Here is a 21,995-nt window from a genome sequence, read left to right on the forward strand (position 1 = left end):
CCTTATAATCACCATTTTAAATTCTAGTTCAGACATCTTACTTATATCTGTATTGATTAAGTCCCTGGCCATGAGTTCTTCTTTCTGCTCTTTCTTTTGGGGTGAATTTCTACATCTCATCATTTTGTCCAGAAAAGAATAAAGAAAAAGAAAACAAACAGTAAAAACCAAAAAAATAAAGAACACCCCCCCAAAACCAAAAAAACTGGATCCTGGGAGTGTTTTGTTTTGGTCTGCTTGTTAAAAGAATCTAGCTCCCAAAAGAAAAGAAAGAAAAAAAAAAACCCTACAAAATAAATAAAATAAAATGAAAATAAACAGAAAAATAAAAAATTATATAAAAATATATGTAAAAATAAAAATTAACAAATTAATAGAAATAAAAATTAAAAATTGAAAAACTAAAAAATTAAACAAGGAATTGAAAAAATAAAATAAATGAAAAATCAATATAAAAAATAATGAATAGACATAAAAAGGAAGCTAGATCATATTTTCCCTAGAGCTGGAGCTTTGCAGCATTCTATGATCAGTAGACTTTCTGCATGGGAGTTGTTTGTGCTGGTCTTCTGGAGAAGGGGCCTGCTGTGCTGATTCACAGGCTGATTCTAAGGCTGACTTCTTTCAGTGGAAATGTTCCTAGAGCATGCAGGGGGTTAGGGCTTGGTGCAAGTGCACTAGCCTCCACTAGGTGGAGCTGTTTTGGTTCCTGAAGATTTTCAGCACTGATGGGTGTGATGAATGTTGCCACCCCACCCTTTAGCCCAAGAGCTGAAAGTTCACAGGCTGCACTCTTCAGAGAACCCCCATGGAAGAGCAATCACCTTTCTTGTTTCCCTGGTTTCCATCTGAAACTTGCATTCACCCTGTGTCCAACCTTTTTTTTTTTTTTTTTAAAGATATTATTTATTTGACAGACAGAAATCACAAGTAGGCAGAGAAGCAGGCAGAGAGAGAGAGAGGGACGTAGGCTCCCTGCTGAGCAGAGAGTCCGATGCGGGACTCTATCCCAGGACCCTGGGATCATGACCCGAGCGGAAGGCTAGAGGCTTAGCCCTCTGAGCCACCCAGGTACCTCTGTGTCCAACCTTTTTAAACTCAGGCATGTGACTGAATTTTAGAACTTCAAATTTTAGGGACTCTTGGCACAGACTGTGGTGTTCCTCTGGGGAAGAGGTCTCACTGTGTTTTTGCTCTTTGCTGGCTGATTCCAGGAAAGCAGTCACATGACCATATAGCAGTTCACAGTTTATGGCAAAACAGAGCAGAAAGCCAGCACCAAAACCCGTTGTTCTTAGCCAGTTTCCCCACTCCTGTGGCTGAGACTAAGACAGCACATTGGCAACACCCATTCTTCTTGCAACTAAGGGAATCCTCAGACCACCCTGCCACTCCTGGGATTCCTCCCCTCTTTGATACCTGGGCACCTTTAAGCCAGGCGTATCCCCCATCGTAGCAGACTTCTAAAAGTTCAGACTTGGGGGTGGTCTGGAATAAAACTAGTTGTCAATAATCAATGGAAACTGGAAATTTCACAATAATAAAATTCGCAAAATTTAACACATTCTTAAACAACCAATGGGTCAGAAAATCACATGAGAAAGTTTTTAAAACATTGAGATGGATAAAATGAAAATACAACATTCCAAAATTTAGGGGATGCAGAGCTAAGAGGGAAATCTTTAGCAGTAAATACCTACATTAGAAGATATACATTAGCATATCTTAATAACTTAACTGTAAATCTTAGAGAACTAGAAAAAAGAAGAGCAAACTAAACTCAAAGAAGCAGAAGAAAGAAAATAAATAAGTGGCACCTGGGTGGCTCAGTTGGTTAAGCATCTGCCTTAAGCTCAGTTCATGATTCTGGGGTCCCGGATTTGAACTCTGTGTTGGGCTCCCTGCTCAGTGAAGAGCATGCTTCTCACTTTCTCTATGCTGCTCTCCCTGCTTGTACTCTTGCGCTCTCTCTGCCCAATAAATATATAAAATCTTTTAAGGAAAGAAAGGAAATAAATAAGGATTAGAGTGGAGATATATGAGTTAGAGAGTAGAAAAACAGTAGAGAAAGTCAATGATGCCAAAAGCTTGTTATTTGATATTTACAAATTTGACAAACCTTAGACTGAGAGGGAGGGTGGGAGAAAAAGGGAGGGGGCAAGAGAGGGAGAGAGGAAGGGAGAGGGAGAGAGAGAGACTGAATCAAAATCAGAAATGAAGTAGACAGAGGGAGGCGGGAGGGAGGGAGTAGATAGAGGGGAAGAGAGAGAAGAAGAGGGAGAGGGAGAAAGAAGTGGGAAGAGGGAGGATGAGAGGAGGGAGGGAGGAGAGGAAAGAGGGAGAGAGAGAAGGAGGGAGAGGGAGACTGAATCAAAATCAGAAATGAAGTGGGGACATTACTACTGACATAACAAAGTGGAGGAGTGCCTGGGTACGTGGGTGGCTCAGCCAGTTAACTGTCTGCCTTCAGCTCAGGTCATGATATCTGGGTCCTGGGATCCAGCCCTGCATCAGACACTCTGCTCAGTGGGGAGTCTGCCTTTCCTTTTCCCGCTGTCCCTCCACCCCTCACCCTGCTCTTGCTTACTCTTTCTCTCAAATAAGTAAATAATTTAAAAAAAATAAAAACAAATAAAGTGGATTATAAGAGAATACTATGAATAATTGTATACCAGAAGTTGAATATCAAGATTAAAAGGAACTTTTAAAGTAAAAGTACAAATTACCAAAACTACTGAAGAAAATATAGAAAACTAGACTAGATATACAACAAGAGATTGAATCAGTGACCATCAACCTCCCAACAAAGAAAAACCTAGGACTTTACTATAGTGTGTGAAATCAATCCTTCTCAACTCTTTCCCGAAAAGTGATCTGTGGAGGGGATATCTCATTCTATGAGGCTAGCATTGTCCTGAAACCAAGGTGAGACAAAGAGACCACAAGGAAACAAAAGGCCAATACCCTTTATGAATATAGATGCAAACATTCCCTCAAAATACTCTCAATGGAATTCCAGTATATAAAGGATTATACACCATGAGCAAGTGGGATTTATCCCCAGGGCAAGTATGCATTTTCAATGTATGAAAGTTATTCATTGTAATATACAACATATAGGAAAATTCCCACATGATCTCAACTGATGCAAAAAAAAAATTTGAGAAAAATCCAACTCCCTTTCATAATAAAAACACTCAACTAGGAATAGATGGAAATGCTCTTTCTTTGACAAAGATGGTATGTGAAAAACCCACAGCTAATATAATACTCACTGGTGAAATTCTGAAAGCTTTTCTCCTAAGATCAAGAGAAAGATGAGGTGTCCACTTAGTCACTATTCACCATAGTGCTGCCAGAGCAATTAGGAAAGAAAAAATAACAGTTACCAAATTGGAAAAGAAGAGGTACTTATCTTTGTTTGCAGACATGATATGTAGAAGACCTCTAAGGAATCCACAAAAAAGGTTGAATTTAGCAATGTTGTTAGACACAAAGTTGACACATAAAAATCAGTTGTATTTCTATATATTAGGAATAAACAATCTGAAAAGGAAATTATAAAAACCATTCCATTTACATAACATCAAAATAATAAAATTCTCAGGAATTAACTTACCAAGGGGGAGAAATACTGTATACTGAAAGCTGGAAGACATTGCTAAAAGAAATGAAAGAAGACCTAAATAAATGGAACAACATATCACGTTTGTGGATTGGATGACTTATTATTGTTAAAATGACAGTACTTCCCAAATTTATCTACAGATTTAAAACAATCTTTATCAAAATTCCACTGGCATTTTCTGCAGAAATCAAAGGACTCATTCTAAAATACATATGGAATTTCAAGGGACTCTGAATGGCCAAAGAAATAAAGAAGAACAAAGTTGGAGGACTCACGTTTTCTAAATTTGAAACTTATGGCAAAGTAGTCAAAAAAAGTAGTCAAAACAGGGTGGCACCTGCATAAGAATAGATATATAGATTGAAGGAATAGACTAGAGATCCTAGAAATAAAGCCTCACATTTATGATGGATTGATTTTTTTAAAGTTTATTTGTTAGAAAGAAAGAGAAATCACTAGTAGATGAATTGATTTTTGAGAAGAGTGCCGAGATGATTTAAGGGGGTAAAGGCAGTGTTTTAAAAAATGGTGCTGAGACAACAACATAGCCACATGCAAAAGGATGAAGTTCAACTCTACCAAGTTGGTGATTGTTTCTTAATTGTGACACCAAAAGTGCAGGTAACAAAAGAAAAAAATAAATTGGACTTCATCAAAATTTTTAAAGTTTGTGCATCAAGAGAGTGAAAAGGCAAGCCACAGAACAGAAATAATATTTGTCAATTATATATCTGATAAGGGATTAATATCCAGAGCACACAAAGACTTGTACAATTCAATAGGAAAAAGGAGAAAAGACTCACTCAATTATAAAATTGGCAAAATACTTGTATAGGTATTTCTCCAAAGAAGATATACAAGTTGCCAATAAGCACATGAAAATATCCTCAAATATCCTAATTAATCATTAGGTAAATGCAAATCAAAACCTCAATTTAAAAGTCTCTAACCCAGATACCTGCGTGGCTCAGTTGTTAGTTGTCTGCCTTTGGCTCAGATCATGATTCCATGCTTCTCCCTCTCCCACTCCCCCTTCTTGTATTCCCTCTCTTGCTGTCTCTGTCAAATGAATGAATAAAATCTTTTTTTAAAAAAAGATTTTACTTATTTGACAGAGAGAGATAACAAGTAGGCAGAGAGGCAAGCAGAGAGAGAGAGAGAGAGAGAGGAGGAAGCAGGCTCCCTCCTGAGCAAAGAGCTCCATGCGGGACTCGATCCCAGAACGCTGAGATCATGACCTGAGCTGAAGGCAGAGGCTTAACCCACTGAGCCACCCAGGCACCCCTGAATGAATAAAATCTTTAAAAAAATAAAAATCTCCACCCATAATTATGTAGTAATTATGTAGTAATCTATCTGTATCTACTTTCAGTATCAATTCAATTATCGTCTCATGTATTTTTGTTGCATTTTTTTATTGTGGTTAAAAAATATGTGTATATAGGGAGAGTCAAGATGGCGGAGAAGTAGCAGGCTGAGACTGCTTCAGCTAGCCGGAGATCAGCTAGATAGCTTATCTAAAGATTGCAAACACCTGAAAATCCATCGGCAGATCGAAGAGAAGAAGAACAGCAATTCTGGAAACAGAAAAACAACCACTTTCTGAAAGGTAGGACCGGCGGAGAAGTGAATCCAAAGCGACGGGAAGATAGACCCCGGGGGGAGGGGCCGGCTCCCGGCAAGCGGCGGAGCATCGGTGCACAAAATCAGGACTTTTAAAAGTCTGTTCCGCTGAGGGACATCGCTCCAGAGGCTAAACCGGGGCGAAGCCCACGCGGGTTCAGCGTGGCCTCAGGTCCCGCAGGGTCACAGAAGGATCAGGGGTGTCTGAGTGTCGCAGACCTTGCGGGTATTGGAACGGGAAAGCCGGCTACAGAGACAGAGCCGACAGTAAGCTCACAGCTCGGTGTTACCTTGAACTGGTCGCAGGCTCGGAGAGCTCGGAGCGCGGCCGGAGGTCAGGCAGACGGGAGTAACTGGGCGCTGTTCTCTGAGGGCGCACTGAGGAGTGCGGCCCTGGGCTCTCGGCTCCTCCGGGCAGGAGACCAGGAGGCCGCCATTTGTATTCCCGTCCTCCGGAACTCTACGGAAAGCGCTCAGGGAACAAAAGCTCCTGAAAGCAAACCCTAGCGGATTACTCACCCCGGCCCCGGGTAAGGGCGGTGTAATTCCGCCTGGGGCAAAGACACTTGAGAATCACTACAACAGGCCCCTCCCCCAGAAGATCAACAAGAAATCCAGCCGAGACCAAGTTCACCTACCAAGGAGTGCGGTTTCAATACCAAGGAGAGCAGCAGAATTCCAGAGGAGGAGAAAGCCAAGCACGGAACTCATGGCTTTTTCCCTGTGATTTTTTTTTAGTCTTGCAGTTAATTTAATTTTTTTCTTTTTCATTTTTTGTTTTTTTTTTTTTTCTCGCCTTCGGGTAAAATTTTTTTTTTTTTTAACTGTTACCTTTTTCTTTTTTAACGATTTTTTACTAGTTTAATATATATTTTTTCTTTTTTACATTTTTCTTAGGTGTTTTCCTTTTTTTTTTTTTAATTCTTTTCTTTTCTTTTTTCTTTTTTCTTTTTTTTTTCTTTTTTCTTTTTTTTTCTTTCTTCCTTTTTGAACCTCTTTTTATCCCCTTTCTCCCCGCTCACGATTTTGGATCTCTTCAAATTTGGTTAAAGCATTTTTTCCTGGGGTTGTTGCCACCCTTTAGTATTTTACTTGCCCCTTCATATACTCTTATCTGGACAAAATGACAAGACGGAAAAATTCAACACAAAAAAAAGAACAAGAGGCAGTACCGAAGGCTAGGGACCTAATCAATACAGACATTGGTAATATGTCAGATCTAGAGTTCAGAATGACAATTCTCAAGGTTCTAGCCGGGCTCGAAAAAGGCATGGAAGATATTAGAGAAACCCTCTCGAGAGATATAAAAGCCCTTTCTGGAGAAATAAAAGAACTAAAATCTAACCAAGTTGAAATAAAAAAAGCTATTAAGGAAGTGCAATCAAAAATGGAGGCTCTCACTGCTAGAATAAATGAGGCAGAAGAAAGAATTAGTGATATAGAAGACCAAATGACAGAGAATAAAGAAGCTGAGCAAAAGAGGGACAAACAGCTACTGGACCATGAGGGGAGAATTCGAGAGATAAGTGACACCATAAGACGAAACAACATTAGAATAATTGGGATTCCAGAAGAAGAAGAAAGAGAGAGGGGAGCAGAAGGTATACTGGAGAGAATTATTGGGGAGAATTTCCCCAATATGGCAAAGGGAATGAGCATCAAAATTCAGGAGGTTCAGAGAACGCCCCTCAAAATCAATAGGAATAGGCCCACACCCCGTCACCTAATAGTAAAATTTACAAGTCTCAGTGACAAAGAGAAAATCCTGAAAGCAGCCCAGGAAAAGAAGTCTGTAACATACAATGGTAAAAATATTAGATTGGCAGCTGACTTATCCACAGAGACCTGGCAGGCCAGAAAGAGCTGGCATGATATTTTCAGAGCACTAAACGAGAAAAACATGCAGCCAAGAATACTATATCCAGCTAGGCTATCATTGAAAATAGAAGGAGAGATTAAAAGCTTCCAGGACAAACAAAAATTGAAAGAATTTGCAAATACCAAACCAGCTCTACAGGAAATATTGAAAGGGGTCCTCTAAGCAAAGAGAGAGCCTACAAGTGGTAGATCAGAAAGGAACAGAGACCATATACAGTAACAGTCACCTACAGGCAATACAATGGCACTAAATTCATATCTCTCAATAGTTACCCTGAATGTTAATGGGCTAAATGCCCCTGTCAAAAGACACAGGCTATCAGAATGGATAAAAAAACAAAACCCATCTATATGTTGCCTCCAAGAAACTCATTTTAAGCCCGAAGACACCTCCAGATTTAAAGTGAGGGGGTGGAAAAGAATTTACCATGCTAATGGACATCAGAAGAAAGCAGGAGTGGCAATCCTTATATCAGATCAATTAGATTTTAAGCCAAAGACTATAATAAGAAATGAGGAAGGACACTATATCATACTCAAAGGGTCTGTCCGACAAGAAGATCTAACAATTTTAAATATCTATGCCCCCAACGTGGGAGCAGCCAACTATATAAACCAATTAATAACAAAATCAAAGAAACACATCAACAATAATACAATAATAGTAGGGGACTTTAACACTCCCCTCACTGAAATGGACAGATCATCCAAGCAAAAGATCAGCAAGGAAATAAAGGCCTTAAACGACACACTGGACCAGATGGACATCACAGATATATTCAGAACATTTCATCCCAAAGCAACAGAATACACATTCTTCTCTAGTGCACATGGAACATTCTCCAGAATAGATCACATCCTCGGTCCTAAATCAGGACTCAACCGGTATCAAAAGATTGGGATCATTCCCTGCATATTTTCAGAACACAATGCTCTAAAGCTAGAGCTCAACCACAAAAGGAAGTTTGGAAAGAACCCAAATACATGGAGACTAAACAGCATCCTTCTAAAGAATGAATGGGTCAACCGGGAAATTAAAGAAGAATTGAAAAAAATCATGGAAACAAATGATAATGAAAATACAACGGTTCAAAATCTGTGGGACACAACAAAGGCAGTCCTGAGAGGAAAATATATAGCGGTACAAGCCTTTCTCAAGAAACAAGAAAGGTCTCAGGCACACAACCTAACCCTACACCTAAAGGAGCTGGAGAAAGAACAAGAAAGAAACCCTAAGCCCAGCAGGAGAAGAGAAATCATAAAGATCAGAGCAGAAATCAATGAAATAGAAACCAAAAAAACAATAGAACAAATCAACGAAACTAGGAGCTGGTTCTTTGAAAGAATTAATAAAATTGATAAACCCCTGGCCCGACTTATCAAAAAGAAAAGAGAAAGGACCCAAATAAATAAAATCATGAATGAAAGAGGAGAGATCACAACTAACACCAAAGAAATACAAACTATTATAAGAACATACTATGAGCAACTCTACGCCAATAAATTTGACAATCTGGAAGAAATGGATGCATTCCTAGAAACATATAAACTACCACAACTGAACCAGGAAGAAATAGAAAGCCTGAACAGACCCATAACCAGTAAGGAGATTGAAACAGTCATTAAAAATCTCCAAACAAACAAAAGCCCAGGGCCAGACGGCTTCCCGGGGGAATTCTACCAAACATTTAAAGAAGAACTAATTCCTATTCTCCTGAAACTGTTCCAAAAAATAGAAATGGAAGGAAAACTTCCAAACTCATTTTATGAGGCCAGCATCACCTTGATCCCAAAACCAGACAAGGATCCCACCAAAAAAGAGAGCTATAGACCGATATCCTTGATGAACACAGATGCGAAAATACTCAACAAAATACTAGCCAATAGGATTCAACAGTACATTAAAAAGATTATTCACCACGACCAAGTGGGATTTATTCCAGGGCTGCAAGGTTGGTTCAACATCCGCAAATCAGTCAATGTGATACAACACATCAATAAAAGAAAGAACAAGAACCATATGATACTCTCAATAGATGCTGAAAAAGCATTTGACAAAGTACAGCATCCCTTCCTGATCAAAACTCTTCAAAGTGTAGGGATAGAGGGCACATACCTCAATATCATCAAAGCCATCTATGAAAAACCCACCGCAAATATCATTCTCAATGGAGAAAAACTGAAAGCTTTTCCGCTAAGGTCAGGAACACGGCAGGGATGTCCATTATCACCACTGCTATTCAACATAGTACTAGAGGTCCTAGCCTCAGCAATCAGACAACAAAAGGAAATTAAAGGCATCCAAATCGGCAAAGAAGAAGTCAAATTATCACTCTTCGCAGATGATATGATACTATATGTGGAAAACCCAAAAGACTCCACTCCAAAACTGCTAGAACTTATACAGGAATTCAGTAAAGTGTCAGGATATAAAATCAATGCACAGAAATCAGTTGCATTTCTCTACACCAACAGCAAGACAGAAGAAAGAGAAATTAAGGAGTCCATCCCATTTACAATTGCACCCAAAACCATAAGATACCTAGGAATAAACCTAACCAAAGAGACACAGAATCTATACTCAGAAAACTATAAAGTACTCATGAAAGAAATTGAGGAAGACACAAAGAAATGGAAAAATGTTCCATGCTCCTGGATTGGAAGAATAAATATTGTGAAAATGTCTATGCTACCTAAAGCAATCTACACATTTAATGCAATTCCTATCAAAGTACCATCCATCTTTTTCAAAGAAATGGAACAAATAATGCTAAAATTTATATGGAACCAGAAAAGACCTCGAATAGCCAAAGGGATATTGAAAAAGAAAGCCAACGTTGGTGGCATCACAATTCCGGATTTCAAGCTCTATTACAAAGCTGTCGTCATCAAGACAGCATGGTACTGGCACAAAAACAGACACATAGATCAATGGAACAGAATAGAGAGCCCAGAAATAGACCCTCAACTCTATGGTCAACTAATCTTCGACAAAGCAGGAAAGAATGTCCAATGGCAAAAAGACAGCCTCTTCAATAAATGGTGCTGGGAAAATTGGACAGCCACATGCAGAAAAATGAAATTGGACCATTTCCTTACACCACACACAAAAATAGACTCAAAATGGATGAAGGACCTCAATGTGCGAAAGGAATCCATCAAAATCCTTGAGGAGAACACAGGCAGCAACCTCTTTGACCTCAACCGCAGCAACATCTTCCTAGGAACAATGCAAAAGGCAAGGGAAGCAAGGGCAAAAATGAACTATTGGGATTTCATCAAGATCAAAAGCTTTTGCACAGCAAAGGAAACAGTTAACAAAATCAAAAGACAACTGACAGAATGGGAGAAGATATTTGCAAATGACATATCAGATAAAGGACTAGTGTCCAGAATCTATAAAGAACTTAGCAAACTCAACGCCCAAAGAACAAATAATCCAATCAAGAAATGGGCAGAGGACATGAACAGACATTTCTGCAAAGAAGACATCCAGATGGCCAACAGACACATGAAAAAGTGCTCCATATCACTCGGCATCAGGGAAATACAAATCAAAACCACAATGAGATATCACCTCACACCAGTCAGAATGGCTAAAATAAACAAGTCAGGAAATGACAGATGCTGTCGAGGATGCGGAGAAAGGGGAACCCTCCTACACTGTTGGTGGGAATGCAAGCTGGTGCAGCCACTCTGGAAAACAGCATGGAGGTTCCTCAAAATGTTGAAAATAGAACTGCCCTATGACCCAGCAATTGCACTATTGGGTATTTACCCTAAGGATACAAACGTAGTGATCCAAAGGGGCACATGCACCCGAATGTTTATAGCAGCAATGTCCACAATAGCCAAACTATGGAAAGAACCTAGATGTCCATCAACAGATGAATGGATCAAGAAGATGTGGTATATATACACAATGGAATACTATGCAGCCATCAAAAGAAATGAAATCTTGCCATTTGCGACAACATGGATGGAACTAGAGCGTATCATGCTTAGCGAAATAAGTCAAGCAGAGAAAGACAACTATCATATGATCTCCCTGATATGAGGAAGTGGTGATGCAACATGGGGGCTTAAGTGGGTAGGAGAAGAATCAATGAAACAAGATGGGATTGGGAGGGAGACAAACCATAAGTGACTTTTAATCTCACAAAACAAACTGAGGGTTGCTGGGGGGAGGGGGTTTGGGAGAAGGGGGTGGGATTATGGACATTGGGGAGGGTATGTGCTTTGGTGAGTGCTGTGAAGTGTGTAAACCTGGTGATTCACAGACCTGTACCCCTGGGGATAGAGTATTATGCCTCCATCAGAAAGGATGAATACCCAACTTTTGTAGCAACATGGACGGGACTGGAAGAGATTATACTGAGTGAAATAAGTCAAGCAGAGAGAGTCAATTATCATATGGTTTCACTTATTTGTGGAGCATAACAAATAGCATGGAGGACATGGGGACTTAGAGTGGAGAAGGGAGTTGGGGGAAATTGGAAGGGGAGGTGAACCATGAGAGACTATGGACTCTGAAAAACAATCTGAGGGTTTTGAAGGGACGGGGGGTGGGAGGTTGGGGTACCAGGTGGTGGGTATTATAGAGGGCACGGATTGCATGGAGCACGGGGTGTGGTGCAAAAATAATGAATACTGTTATGCTGGAAATAAAAAAAAAATACCCACAGACAAAAAAAAATATGTGTATATATATATAATTTACCATTTTAACAAGTTTTAAGAGAAAAGTTTAATGGCATTAAGTACATTCATAATGTGCATCTCCAGAACTTTTCATCATTCCATACCAAAACTATGCCCATTAACAACTCACCATTGTCTCCTGTCCCCAACCCCCCATCACCTCTATTCCACATTCTGTCTTTATGAATTTCACTATTTTAGGTACCTCATGTAAGTGGAATTACACAATAACCTTTTGTGTCTGACTTATTCCATTTAACATAATGTCTTCAGTATCTATGTTGTGATATGTCTTAGTCATCTCAAGCTTACATAACTAAATACCATAGACTGAGTGGTTTAAATAACAGAAATTAATTGCTCACAGTTGTGGAGACTGAAAGTCTGAGATCACAGTACTAGCATGGTCAAGTTCTGGTGATGGGTTTCTTCCTGCCCTGCAGATGGCTACCCTCTTGCTGTGTCCTCAGATGACAGAGGTAAGAGAGAGCTCCTGGGTCCCTTTCTCTTCTTATAAGGACAGGTCCCCACCCTCATTACATCACCTAACCTAATTATCCCCCAAAGGCCCTATCTCCAAATAACACCACTTTGGGGTTTAGGGCGTCAATGTATGAAGTTTTGGGGTGGGAAGAGAATTCAGTCTCAGAGCATAGCATGTATGAGATTTAATTCATTATTAAGGCTGCATAATATTCCTTTTTATGTATATAAAGTGTTTTATCCATTCATCTGTCAACTAAATTTTGGAGAGAGAGAATTCTCAAGCAGACACCCAAATGAGCCCAGAGCCTACCATGGGGCTCAATCCCAGGACCCTGGGATCATGACCTCTGCCAAAATCCAGTCATCTGTCCAGCCAACTAAGCCATCCAGACACTCCTGAAATATGTTTTTAATAAAACTAAAAACAATATAAGATTGATAATCAGCAAAGTAAGGGAATAATGTGATACCATTACCCACTCACACAAGTAATTGTTATTATATAAAACATGATGGGTCAGGAAAATAAAAATATTTGTATTACCAGAAATTACTACTATTAACATTTTAACATGTTTGCATATATATTCACATATACATATATATCAAAAGTAGGCCATATTGTAAGTACTGTTTTTTAAAATACTGTTTTATCTTGATGAAGTCCCAAAAGTTCATTTTCACTTTTGTTTCCTCTGCCTCTGTAGACTTGTCTTGAAAGAAGTTGCTGTTGCTGATGTTGAAGAGGTTACTGCTTATGTTCTCCTCTAGGATTTTGATAGATTCCTGCCTCACGTTGAAGTCTTTTATCCATTTCAAGTTTATCTTTGCATATGGTGTAAAAGAATGGTCAGGTTTCATTCTTCTATACACAGCTGTCCAATTTTCCCAGCACCATTTATTGAAGAGACTGTTTCCCCCGCCCCGCACTGGATATTTTTTCCTGCTTTGTTGAAGATTAGTTGACCACAGAGTTAGTTGCAGGTCCATATTTGGGCTATCTACTCTGTTCCACTGGTCTATATGTCTGTTTTTGTGCCAGTACCATGCAGTTTTGGTGATCACAGCTTTGTAGTAAAACTTGAAATCAGGCAATATGATGGCCCCGGTTTTGTTTCTCTTTTTCAACATTTCCTTAGCAATTCGGGGTCTCTTCTGGTTCCATACAAATTTTAGGATTGTTTGTTCCAGTTCTTTGAAAAATGATGGTGGAATTTTGATTGGGATGGCTTTGAAAGTATAGATTTCTCTAGGCAGTATAGACAGTTTAGCAATGTTTATTTTTCCAATCAATGAGCATGGAATGCTTTTCCATCCTTTTATGTCTTCAATTTCTTTCATGATTGTTCTGTAGTTCCTTGAGTGTAGATCCCTTACTTCTTTGGTTAGGTTTATTCCCAGGTATCATATGGTTTTTAGTGCTATAGTAAATGGAATGATTCTATAATTTCCCCTTCTATATTTTTATTGTTAGAGTATAAAAAAGCAACTGATTTCTGTACATTGATTTTGTATCCTGCCACATTACTGAATTGCTGTGTAAGTTTTAGTATCTTGGGTACTTCATCAAGATCAAAAGCTTTGTACAGCAAAGGAAAACAGTCAACAAAGCAAAGAGACAACCCACTGAATGGGAGAAAATATTCACAAATGATGCTACAAATGGCTGATATCCAAGATCTATAAAGAACTCCTCAAGCTGAACACACACAAAACAGATAATCACGTCAAAAAATGGGCAGAAGACATGAACAGACACGTCTCCAAAGAAGACATACAAGTGGCTAACAGACAGATGAGAAAATGTTCATCATCACTAGCCATCAGGGAGATTCAAATCAAAACCACATTGAGATACCACATTACACCAGTTAGAATGGCCAAACTTAACAAGATAGTAAACAAGAAGTGTTGGAGAGGATGTGGAGAAAGGGCAACCCTCTTACACTGTTGATGGGAATGCAAGTTGGTGCAGCCACTTTGGAAAACAGTGTGGAGATTCTTTAAGAAATTAAAAATAGAGCCACCCTATGACTCTGCAATTGCACTACTGGGTATTTACTCCAAAAATACAGATGTAGTGAAAAGTAGAGACATCTGTAACCCAATGTTCATAGCAGAAATGGCCACAGTCACCAAACTGTGGAAAGAGCCAAGATGCCCTTCAACAGACGAATGGGTAAAGAAGATATGGTCCATATATACAATGGAGTATTATGCCAACTTTTGTATCAACATGGATGGGACTGGAGGAGATTATGCTGAATGAAATAAGTCAACAGAGAGAGTCAATTATTATATGGTTTCACTTACTTGTGGAGCATAAGGAATAACATGGAGGACATTGGGAGTTGGAGAGGGGAAGTGAGTTGGGGGAAATTGGAGGGGGAGACCAACCATGAGAGACTGTGGACTCTGAGAAACAAACTGAGGGTTTTGGAGGGGAGCAGTGTGGGGGGGTTGGGTGAGCCTGGTGATTGGTATTGGGGAGGGCATATATTGCATGGAGCACTGGGTGGGGTACATAAACAGTGAATCTTGGAACACTGAAATAAAAAAAAAGGAAAAAAAATAGATTTACTCTAAGTAATTTTATACATGAATATTGTAATACCTCTTTGTACACTTTTTCAAAAAAGATTTATTTATTTGAGAGAAAGAGCACTAGAGAGAGAGAGAGAGAAAGCAAACACAAGTGGGGTCAGAGGGAGAGGGAGAAGCAGATTCCCCACTGAGCAGGATCCAGGACCATAACCTGAGCTGAAGGCAGATGCTTAACTGATTGAGATACCGAGGGGCCCCCTGTTTGTAGGCCTTATGTTACATATAAGAGAAAATCTTCCTTGGGCCTATGTAAATAATAAGAAAACATATTAGCTTACAGTTCAGAAATCAGAGTGAGGACAGTCTCCCAGCTAAGTGATTCAGGTGCTCAAAGATATATTCAAGTCCTAGGTCTTCTCATCTCTCAGTCCTGTGAGCCACAGCATCAACTTTGTATTAAGATAGTCCCCTGGAGCATTTGGTGTTGCCTGTTTGCTTATCCACATGGTGGAGAACTTTGCTTCCTAGTGACAAATGAATCTTTCATACTGGGACTTTTCCAGAAGACTGGACAAGGCTTTTCTCTTCTGGAGCCAGCTACTGGGTATCAGTCAAGCCCACCCCTTAAGCTGAATCAATTCCCCAACTTCCTTTTCAGGGGGGAATGGGCAAAGTGGGAGTGGCTATTGGCAAGTCCATCACAGTGTCCATCATCAAAATTTAAAAAAAATCAAATAGTACTTAAAAATGTATATAGGGGATGCCTGGGTGGCTCAGTCAGTTAAGTGGCTGCCTCCAGCTCAGGACATGATCTAGGGTCCTGGGATTGAGTCCCACATTGGGCTCTTCACTTGGTGGGAAGCCTGCTTCTCCCTTTTCCTGCTCTGCCAGCTGTTACCCCTGCTTGTGTGTTCTCTCTGTCTCTCTCATTGTTAAATAAATAAATAAATAAGATCTTAAAAATGTATATGAAAAATGTATATGATCAGCATGTTGTTGACCCATTCTCCTCCATCTGGAGGCAAATATGTTCCAATTCTTTAGGCTATTTTTTTTCTGGTATTCCTCTCCAGATTTCACAAGAATATACTTACATAGTGTTTTCTTTTTTTTTTTTTTAAATTAACATATAATGTACTATTTGCCCCAGGGGTACAGGTCTGTGAATCAGCAAGCTTACACATTTCGCAGCACTCACCATAGCACATATCCTCCCCAATGTCCATAACCCAGCCACCCTATCCCTACCACCCCCCTCCCACTGAAGTGCTGAGTTTGTTTCCCAAGATTAAGAGTCTCTTATGGTTTGTTTCCCTCTGGATCCCATCTTTTTTGATTTTTCCCTCCCTACCTGTCATGACCCTTCATCCAGCCTTTCAAATTCCTCATACCAGAGAAATCATATGATAATGTCTTTCTCTGATTGACTTATTTCACGTACCATAATACCCTCTAGTTCCACCCACATCATTGCAAATGGCAAAATTTTATTTCTTTTGATGGCTGCATACTATTCTGTGTGTGTGTGTGTGTGTGTGTGTGTGTATACCACATCTTCTTTGTCCATTCGTCTGTTGATGGACATCTAGATTGTTTCCATAGTTTGGCTATTGTGGACATTGCTGCTATAAATATCATTCAGGTGCCCATGCCCCTTCAGATCACTTGATTTGTATCTTTAGGGTAAAAACCCAGTAGTGCAATTGCTGGATCATAGGGTAGCTCTATTTTCAACTTTTTGAGGAATCTCCATACTGCATTCCCACCAACAGTGTAGGAGGGTTCCTCTTTCTCTGCATCCTCACCAACATCTGTCATTTCCTGACTTGTTAACTTTAGCCTTTCTAACTGGTATGAGGTAGTATCTCATTGTGGTTTTGATTTGTATTTCCTTGATGGCAAGCGATGTTGAGCACTTTTTCATGCGTCTGTTGGCCATTTGGATGTCTTCTTTGAAGAAATGTCTGTTCATGTCTTCTGCCCATTTCTTGATTGGATTATTTGTTCTTTGGGTGTTGAATTTGATAAGTTCTTTATAGACTTTGGATACTAGCCCTTTATCTGATATGTCATTTGCTAATATCTTCTCCCATTCTGTTGGTTGTCTTTTGGTTTTGTTGACTGTATCCTTTGCTGTGCAAAATCCTTTGATCTTGATGAAGTCCCAATAGTTCATTTTGCCCTTGCTTCCTTTGTCTTTGGTGATGTTTCTAGGAAGAAGTTGCTGCAGCTGACGTTGAAAAGGTTGTAGCCTGTGTTCTCCTCAAGGATTTTGTTGGATTCCTGTCTCACATTGAAGTCTTTAATCCACTTGGAGCCCATTTTTTGTGTGTGGTATAAGGAATGGTCACTTTCATTCTTCTGCATGTGGCTGTCCAATTTTCCCAACATTATTTGTTGAAGAGACTATCTTTTTTCCTTTGGGCATTCTGTCTTGCTTTGTTGAAGATTATATATTTATATATTTAGCCCAGGGCCAGACAGCTTCCCGGGGGGAATTCTACCAAACATTTAAAGAAGAATTAATTCCTACTCTCCTGAAACTGTTCCAAAAAATAGAAATGGAAGGAAAACTTCCAAACTCATTTTATGAGGCCAGCATCACCTTGATCCCAAAACCAGACAAGGATCCCATCAAAAAAGAGAACTACAGACCAATATCCTTGATGAACACAGATGCAAAAATTCTCACCAAAATACTAGCCAATAGGATTCAACAGTCCATTAAAAGGATTATTCACCATGACCAAGTGGGATTTATTCCAGGGCTGCAAGCTTGGTTCAACATCTTCAAATCAATCAATGTGATACAACACATTAATAAGAGAAAGAACAAGAACCATATGATACTCTCAAAAGATGCTGAAAAAGCATTTGACAAAGTACAGTATCCCTTCCTGATCAAAACTCTTTAAAGTGTAGGGATAGATACACATACCTCAATATCATCAAAGCCATCTATGAAAAACCCACAGCAAATATCATTCTCAATGGAGAAAAACTGAAAGCTTTTCCGCTAAGGTCAGGAACACGGCAGGGATGTCCATTATCACCACTGCTATTCAACATAGTACTAGAAGTCCTCGCCTTAACAATCAGACACAAAAGGAAATTAAAGGCATCTAAATCGGCAAAGAAGAAGTCTAACTATCACTCTTCGCACTTCACTCTTCCACTATATGTGGAAAACCCAAAAGACTCCACTCCAGAACTGCTAGAACTTATACAGGAATTCAGTAAAGTGTCAGGATATAAAATCAATGCACAGAAATCAGTTGCATTTCTCTACACCAACAACAAGACAGAAGAAAGAGAAATTAAGGAGTCCATCCCATTTACAATTGCACCCAAAACCATAAGATACCTAGGAATAAACCTAACCAAAGAGGCACAGAATCTATACTCAGAAAACTATAAAGTACTCATGAAAGAAATTGAGGAAGACACAAAGAAATGGAAAAATGTTCCATGCTCCTGGATTGGAAGAATAAATATTGTGAAAATGTCTATGCTACCTAAAGCAATATACACATTTAATGCAATTCCTATCAAAGTACCTAAAATTTATATGGAACCAGAAAAGACCTCGAATAGCCAAAGGAATATTGAAAAGGAAAGCCAACGTTGGTGGCATCACAATTTCGGACTTCAAGCTCTATTACAAAGCTGTCATCATCAAGACAGCATGGTACTGGCACAAAAACAGACACATAGATCAATGGAACAGAATAGAGAGCCCAGTAATAGACCCTCAACTCTATGGTCAACTAATCTTCGACAAAGCAGGAAAGAATGTCCAATGGAAAAACGACAGTCTCTTCAACAAATGGTGTTGGGAAAATTGGACAGCCACATGCAGAAAAATGAAATTGGACCATTTCTTTATACCACACATGAAAATAGACTCAAAATGGATGAAGGACCTCAATGTGAGAAAGGAATCCATGAAAATCCTTGAGAAGAACACAGGCAGCAACCTCTTCAACCTCAGCCGCAGCAACATCTTCCTAGGAACATCGCCAAAGGCAAGGGAAGCAAGGGCAAAAATGAACTATTGGGATTTTATCAAGATCAAAAGCTTTTGCACAGCAAAGGAAACAGTTAACAAAACCAAAAGACAACTGACAGGATGGGAGAAGATATTTGCAAATGACATATCAGATAAAGGACTAGTGTCCAAAATCTATAAAGAACTTAGCAAACTCAACACCCAAAGAACAAATAATCCAATCAAGAAATGGACAGAAGACATGAACAGACATTTCTGCAAAGAAGACATCCAGATGGCCAACAGACACATGAAAAAGTGCTCCATATCACTCGGCATCAGGGAGATACAAATCAAAACCACAATGAGATATTACCTCACACCAGTCAGAATGGCTAAAATTAACAAGTCAGGAAATGACAGATGCTGGTGAGGATGCAGAGAAAGGGGAACCCTCCTACACTGTTGGTGGGAATGCAAGCTGGTGCTAACCACTCTGGAAAACGTCATGGAGGTTCCTCAAAAAGATGAAAATGGAGCTACCTTCTATGACCCAGCAATTGCACTATTGGGTATTTACCCTAAAGATACAAATGTAGTGATCCGAAGGCGCACGTACACCCAAATGTTTATAGCAGCAATGTCCACAATAGCCAAACTACGGAAAGAACCTAGATGTCCATCAACAGATGAATGGATAAAGAAGAAGTGGTATATATACACAAAGGAATACTATGTAGCCATCAAAAGAAATGAAATCTTGCCATTTGCGATGATGTGGATGGAACTAGAGGGTATCATGCTTAGCGAAATAAGTCAATCAGAGAAAGACAACCATCATATGATCTCCCTGATATGAGGAAGTGGAGATGCAATGTGGGGGATTAATGGGGTAGGAGAAGAATAAATGAAACAAGATGGGATTGGGAGGGAGACAAACCATAAGTGACTCTTAATCTCACAAAACAAACTGAGGGTTGCTTGGGGGAGGGGGGTTGGGAGAAGGGGGGTGAGATTATGGACCTTGGGGAGGGTATGTGCTATGGTGAGTGCTGTGAAGTGTGTAAACCTGGTGATTCACAGACCTGTACCCCTGGGGATAAAAATGTAATATATGTTTATAAAAAATAAAAAATTAATTAAAAAAAACTAAATAAAATTAAAAAAATGGGCAGAAGACATGGACAGACACTTCTCCAATGAAGGCATACAAATTGCTAACAGACACATAAAAAAAGAAAAAAAGAAGACTTGTAAGTTTTACTATAGATGACAGGATGTGGACCAGTTTTTATTGATTTTAAGGGGACGTTCTCTGTGCCTCTTGGATTTTGATTCTGTTCCCTTTGCCAAATTAGGGATATTCTCTACCACAATTTTGCTCCAATATACCTTCTGCCACCCCCTTCTTCTTCTGCAATTCCAATTATTCTAGTATTGTTTTGTCTTATGGTATCATTTATCTCTCGAATTCTCCCCTTGTGGTCCAGTAGTTTTTTGTCTTTCTTTTGCTTAGCTTCTTTATTCTCCATCATTTGGCCTTATATATCATTAATTCTCTCTTCTGCCTCATTTATTCTAGCAGTAAGAGCCTCCATTTTTGATTGCACCTCATTAGTAGCTTTTTAAATTTCAACTTGATTAGATTTTAGTTCTTTTATTTCTCCATAAAGGGATTCTCTAATATCCTCCATGACTTTTTCAAGCCCAGCCAGCACTTTGATAATCATCATTCTGAACTCTAGATCTGACATATCACCAGTGTCCATATTGATTCGGTCCCTGGCCATCAGTACTGCCTCTTGTCCTTTTTTTTTTTTTTTTGTGGTGAGTTTTTCCATCTTGTCATTTTATCCAGATGAGAATAGATGAATGAGCAAGCGAAATACTAAAAGGGTGGCAACAAGCCCAGAAAAATATACACTAACAAAGTCAGAAGAGACCAAAAACTGGGGGGAGAAGAAAGGGGGAAAAAAGAAAAAAATATATATACACACACACACACACACACACACACAGATGAATAGAAGAGAGCCATACACTTGATTTTGGGTGTATTTTGTTCTGTTAGAGGAAACTACCTCCCAAAATTTTAAAGAAAGAAACACACATATATATACAAAAATAAGGGTAAACACAATGAAGGGAGGAAATATGACTGTAAAGATGAAAGTTAAAAAAGTTAAAAAAAAATTCTAACTTTAAAAAGTTAAAAAAGATTCTAAAAATGGAATTTATAAGATAAGAAGATGTTGAAAAAAGAAAAAAATGAGGAAAGAATGTGATTAGGCTGGAGACAAGAACAAAGCCATGTGATAGATTTAGGGTATATTTTGTTCTATTAGAAGAAATTGTATCTCAAAGTTTTAAAGAAAAAAATACCTATATGTATATAAAAAATAAGGTTAAATATAATGGAGGGTTAAAATATGACTATAACAATGAAATTTAAGAAGATTTTTAAAAAGCTATTGATAAGGGGTGCCTGGGTGGCTCAGTGGGTTAAAGTCTCTGCCTTTAGCTCAGGTCATGATCTCCGGGTTTTGCAATTAAGCCCCACATCGGGCTCTCTGATCAGCAGGACCTGCTTCCTCCTCTCTCCTTGCCTGCCTCTCTGCCTATTTGTGATCTCTGTCTGTCAAATAAATAAATAAAATCTTTAAAAAAAAGGTATTGATAAGATAAACTAGTTTAAAAAAAGTTTAAAGGAGGAAAGAGGAAACATTAAAAAATAGCATAAGAAAAAATAAAATTAAAAAAATCTATTTTTGAAAGACTAAAAGATCATGGGGAAAAAGCTATGAATTCTGTGTTGCTTTCCCCTAGCTTTGGAGTTCTTCAGTTCTCACTGAATATTGAACTTGGTCTTGGCTGGATGTTCTTGCTTGTCTTCTTGGGGAGGGGCCTGTTGCAGTGATTCTCAAGTGTGTTTGCCCAAGGTGGAATTGCACCGCCCTTACCAGGGGCCAGGCTAAGTAGGGTTTGCTCTCGGGAGCTTTTGTTCCCTGAACACTTTCCTTTCAGGTTTGGAGGCAGAGAATGAAGAGGGTAGCCTCCCAATCTCTGATGTATCAGAGCTGAGAGCTGAGGCCCCCACTCCTTGGTGTGCCCTCAAAGAAAAGCCCTCCTGTCCTCCCGCCCTCCTGT

Source organism: Mustela erminea, chromosome 8, assembly GCF_009829155.1.
Source record: "Mustela erminea isolate mMusErm1 chromosome 8, mMusErm1.Pri, whole genome shotgun sequence".
NCBI lineage: Eukaryota > Metazoa > Chordata > Mammalia > Carnivora > Mustelidae > Mustela > Mustela erminea.